The sequence below is a fragment of the Brassica napus genome, chromosome C5 (genome assembly GCF_020379485.1).
Source record: "Brassica napus cultivar Da-Ae chromosome C5, Da-Ae, whole genome shotgun sequence".
In the NCBI taxonomy this organism is placed as follows: domain Eukaryota; kingdom Viridiplantae; phylum Streptophyta; class Magnoliopsida; order Brassicales; family Brassicaceae; genus Brassica; species Brassica napus.
The window spans coordinates 36,152,188-36,158,180 of record NC_063448.1 but is presented as its reverse complement, the minus strand read 5'-3'; the positions used below and the strand labels follow the sequence as shown (position 1 = coordinate 36,158,180).

Below are 5,993 nucleotides of genomic sequence, written 5' to 3'. Positions count from 1 at the left end.
AGTATAACTTGGTATTACTCTCGGTACAACTAACTCAGTAATACTTAGTAAAACTTAGTAGTACTTAGTAGAACTCAGTAGTACTTAGTAGATTATCTCTAGAGATAATGGGGGCATGGGAGAAGTCAGTTCTACTTAAAACCGTAATAGGAGGAAGACAGAGATATTACAAGTTTGCCATTAACGAAGAAAAAATTAAAAACAGAAAAAGCTTTAAAACAAGTTTGAAACGGAGACAAGTTGAATGCGACAAGACACGTATTCCACTAGACTACAAAGAATCTTTAGTGTAAGCCCATAAACAATGCTCTAATATCCATCTGTATCCGAAAATTAAGAAAAATACTTAAAAACTGATCTTCAATTAATTTCCGATTCCACGTATACTAACGTATCCAAGAAGACCTTCTAATCTGATAAAGGTTGATGGGCTAATTGAATTTTAATACAGGAGATTAATAATATTGATTATTAAACAAAATTGTAAAAATACTTTGTTATTTTTTCAAAAAAGATGTATCGGTGTTTAACGATAAAGTACAAAATTAATGTGCGAAATGGTTATGGCACAAGTGTATATTTATGCAACATCACAAATTCAATATAATTATCGAAAGTTTTTAATAATAATTTTAATAAATATCAAAAACAAATACATAAATTATTTTTTTTTTAAATATAAGAAATGTTTTTTTACAGAAAAAAACAAAAAATAAACCAACGCTACAAAACAAAAAATATAAAACGCGAGTCAAAATCTAGTTTTCTTCTAAATTACCATCATTGCTTTGCGACCACATAATGTTTTTGGTGATTGTGAAAAAATTTAAGTAGAAATTGGTTAGATTTTACTTAGGATTTGTACTGTAACTATGTTGGATGTACCTATAAATTTGTTTCCGTGGATTTTTTATGTTGCATAATTTCAATTAAACAAAACTATGCTATTTTGCACACAAAATATTAAATTGAAGAAACGAATAGCAAAAAAAGGTTCAATTCAATACAACAACTTAGCCGACCAAACCAAACCTACGTTGCACGGAAGCTTCATCAGACGTCCGCTTCCCGCTACAGAACCGGAATCGAAATCGAAATCTTGTGGAAGCTTACGGAATCTCGCTTCCAAGACGCTTCTAAAATATTATGTTTCCGTGGATTTTTTATGTTGCATAATTTCAATTAAACAAAACTATGCTATTTTGCACACAAAATATTAAATTGAAGAAACGAATAGCAAAAAAAGGTTCAATTCAATACAACAACTTAGCCGACCAAACCAAACCTATGTTGCACGGAAGCTTCATCGGACGTCCGCTTCCCGCTACAGAACCGGAATCGAAATCGGAACCTTGTGGAAGCTTACGGAATCTCGCTTCCAAGACGCTTCTAAAATATTCTCTTTAAAAACACGTTGAAAACTTACGATTCCGATTTGGAATCAAGCTTCTGTTTAAAAAAAAAATAGAATGTCTTACATCAATAAAAATATAAAATTATAGTTTTAAAATTGAATAGAGAGAATAGAAATGTAAAAATATTAAAATTAATACTATAAATTATCTTTATGCATTAAAATTTTTATTAACGATAAATCATATATTCAAATATATTATGTTAATTAATTATAAGTATTAAAAATAATTAATATAATAATTTATTTTAAATTTAATTTATGTGTATTTTAGCTGTTTTAATATGAAATCATTTCAAAATTATTATAAATGAATAAATGCTTTATTTTAAATATAAATCATATAATTTTAGTTCTAGATTTTTTAAAAAAAATCTTATATATGTATATCATATGGATACGCTTCCAACACGTACTCGCTTCCTAATTTTTTTTAAAAGTCTCGCTTATGCGTTTCCATACGCTTCTTGTTCCATGTACCCGCTTCTGTTTCCATGTAACATAGAACCAAACCAATTTTCGAACTGAGGCTTCAATTGGTAAACATCGTTTAATCGCAGAAAAAATAATGAATCTGCAGAATATAATTAAATCACAGAAAATAATTAAAGTATGTGAACGATAACTGTTAAAATTTTATATTATTGAATAAATGTTTCAAAATAGCGAAATAAATATTAAATTAATTAAAATAATTTATTTAGTATTTATTATAAGAAAAAATATTAGTAGTTAAACTAATAACTACAAATGTGAAAAAAATAAAAATTTATCAAAAAAAAAAATTACTTATTGTAAATATTTAGCTTATTTTCCAGTATACTAAAAAAAAAAGATTGACATCTTCTAATATTATAAAAAAATTGTATGATTGTATTTGTAATATAACTATTTATTGCTAAAAATTTATTGCTATACATTTAAAATGATATTATCATATAACTAAATAATATGAAAATGTTAATTTTGTAAATAATCTAATAAAACTCATTTTTCTAATTAATAAATCATTTCTTTGTATTTTTGTCAATGAAAAAGCATATTTATATATTTTTCAATATGTAACTTTTGTTGACCGGTAAATTTTTTTGCATAATCGTATTTTTAGTTGGGCAAGGTTACGTATGAGGACCTAAAATCGTGTGTAAATATGGTAGAATGGTAATGCTTTGGAGTAAACAAAATAAGTCGAAATCTAGAGGACAGTTTCTCGATTAAAACATATTATAACAATCTATACTTGCCTAGTTGGTGCGAAATAGAAGAGTCATCAAAGAAGATTAGGAGTGATTGGATGGTAGAATTGGCGTTGATATATTGGAGTAACAAAATTCAGCTAAGTTACTCTATTTTTTGTCCAATCGGGATAAATGTTGTTTTTTGTCATCAACATACAAACTCAACTAAGATTCTACGAACCAAGCTGGTAACTCTCCATCCATATCAACGACAAAAGACGATTACTTCTTAGAACTGTGTGCAAGACTGTCCGCCTTTAAATTATGTGTTCGATGCATATGAATAATCTTCGAATGGTTGAAACTTTTTTAGGAGTTTGATGTCCCCCATATAACTTGCAAAAGCAGGCCATTCTTCTGTTGCTGAAATCATCTTCGTCAATAGAAAATAATCCATTGCAAATGTGACGTAATACTGACGCAGGTTCCTTATACATTCCATGGCCCAGATGAACGCTTCTATTTCCAAATGTAATGGTGAGAGACTTTCTCTCATATTCCTTTCCTCCATCAAATCATCAAAACTTTCTAAAATACTATACCAACCTTGACCAAAAAAAAATTTATGCCCTTTCCATGATCCATCTGTAAAATGCCAGCGCCCCAGAATGGAGGGTAAGCCTGACCATTCCATTTCATCAAATCGAGCGACACTCTGAGCAAGCGATGCCTGAGCTTATGCCCTAAGAAATGATTTAGTTTCTGCCAGCTTGAAAGTATCTCTAGGGCCAGAGTTTATGTCTATGTCACTAAAAACCTTGTTATTTCGTCTTTTCCAAATATATCATAAAATCCAAGTGAATTGGTGATCCTTGATGTCTTGCATTCTTCCATTGTCTTATCCATTCACCCATGTGCATTTTGATCATATAGACTAGGATTTAGCCATGTTTAGGTTGCATTTTGCATACATGAATCTTTATCAGGTGTTGGAGTACCACATGAAGTTCTTGGAGGCATTTGGGTGCATTTTGAGCTCAAAAGAGGTGTTCTAGGTGATCATTGGACGAGCAGAGCATGAGAGCGACATCACGGAGCGACGCCATGAGGTCGCTACAAACTACCTCTCAGAGCAACCTCGCTGGAGCGACCCCGAGAAGTCGCTCGCCATCTCATCCCGGTGGAAGCCGAAAACTGACCTGGAGCGCAAGCCCAGAGCGACTTGGCCAGAGTGACACCCCGAGGTCACTCGCATTTCTATCGCGTGACGACAACACAATGGAACCGGAGCGACCTCTCAGAGCGACCCACTGAGGTCGCTCCCGAAGCCCGGAGCGGCTTGTCGGAGCGACGTGCCGAGGTCGCTCCGCGTCTGTTTGTTTGGCCGAATTCATGTTTTCTAAGGGCTTTTTGGTCATTTCATTATGCACGTTTTTACTTTTGAAAACCTATGTTTTAAGTACCTTTGGCAGCCACCAGGCAGATTATCTTTGTTCTTAAGAAAAACTTTGGAAAGTTAATCTCTTTAATCATTTTTGTTCATCTAGTTATTGAAATTATGTGTTTCCAATTCATTGCTATATCCCTCTGTATGATGAATCTGAAATCCAAAATGGGTTTAAGAGGAATCATGAAGAGTAGTGAGTAATCACCATTTGAATTCATGGGTTAGGAAGATTAAGGGTGATTAGGTTAGAGCTATGATGTTTTTGTGTAGATCATTCCAAAACCTTGCTAGTAGAGTAATCATAATGCATCTTCTGAGTTAGCTTCTCAAAAGTTGATCTTTAGGCATTTCCCACCCAAAAGGTGTTCGATGAAATGCCTGAAACAACTCTTCTAAGCTTTTAGCATATTTTACCAAAGACATTTGTTGTCAGAAGTGCTAAGATAGCCTTAGACCTGTTAGTAATGATTGCTTCCATATTTTTCAACCAAAGACATTTGTTGTTTGAAATGTGTTAGTAAATGAACATTCATCTAGACATAGAGTTTGTTTAGAACCGTGTCTAAGCTTAAGGTTGATAGTTTGATTGTTCGTCTGACATCCTTAGTTCGAAACTTGATCACCCAAGATCTAATTTCTATGCCCATGAGTTCTCATTTTCCTTAGTTAAGAAAGTCAACTCATTTACCGCTTTTATTATTCTGAAACTGAATCAGCTTTATTCATTAGTTTAGAAAACCCTTTAAATCATCGGTTGCACTTAGATTGGGTGAGTACTTGCATTCTCAGTGCTTGAAATCCCTTAGAATTGGTTCGACAATCATTTATACTACAACATTTGTCTTAGGAGCCTTGAAAATCCTAACATCAAATTGGCGCCGTTGCCAAATTCTGAGTAGATTTGAACATTGAGATTTAGTCAGTTGCTTGAGACTAAGTCATTTTTATTTTCTTTTGTTACTGATTCTCCTTCTTCACCTCCCTTTAATTTACAGGTGTATGAACTTGAGGAGCAGGGGTCCATCAAACCTAGTTCCAAGAGCCGCAGACATCAGAGCTTTAGAGAGAGAGTGTGCTAGAAAGAGGAGAGAAGAAGAGCAACAGGCTCACTTGCAGAGATTGGATACTGATATGGGAGACATACCTCAAAATGATGCCAACAACGTTCCACAAAACCAACAGCGAGCAGCTCGACCCATTGGCACTTATGACCGCCCCAACATTCATGGTCATAGATTGGGAATCCGAGCACCAGCTGTAGCAGCCAACAACTTTGAGATCAAATCAGGACTCCTCAACGTGATCGAGAACAACAAGTATCATGGCTTGGCTCTAGAGGACCCATTTGATCACTTGGACAGGTTCGACAGCTACTGTGGGTTGTCAAAAACCAATGGTGTGTCGAGGATGCCTTAAAGCTGAAGTTATTCCCTTTCTCTTTGGGGGATAAGGCACGTCAGTGGGAAAAGTCTCTACCCAGCGACTCTATCACCATTTGGGATGACTGCAAGAAAGCATTCTTGGAGAAGTTCTTCTCTACTTCAAGAACTGCTAAGCTGAGAAATGAGATTTCCAGCTTTCAACAGAAGAACTTGGAAGGCTTCAGTGACGCCTGGGAGAGATTCAAGGGCTACCAAGCTCAATGCCCACACCATGGTTTCTCTAAGGAGAGCTTGTTGAGCACATTCTACTGTGGTGCTCTTCCTAAGTACAGAGCCAGATTGGATACAGCTAGCAATGGGTTCTTCTTGGGAAGAACAGAGGAGGATGCAGAGCAGCTGGTCGACAACATGGTCAAGAGTGATGCAATCTACAGTGGAGACCACGACAGAGGCAGTAGAACAGATGACAAGCAGACGAGGAAGGAGTTAAAGTCTCTCCAGGATAAGATTGATATTCTTATTGCTGATAAGGCCACCCAGGAGCAGCTGCACTTTGTTGGTAACCCAAACCA

The 5,993-nt window shown here is 34.9% G+C and overlaps 1 non-coding gene across 1 annotated transcript; it reads right to left on the bottom strand.

The window, feature by feature from the left end:
- Positions 1–5,592: 5,592 nt before the first annotated feature.
- On the bottom strand, positions 5,593–5,699 carry LOC125588009. The gene has a single exon (XR_007324405.1). It is a non-coding gene; the product is annotated as a small nucleolar RNA R71 (small nucleolar RNA).
- Between the last annotated feature and the right edge of the window lie 294 nt (positions 5,700–5,993).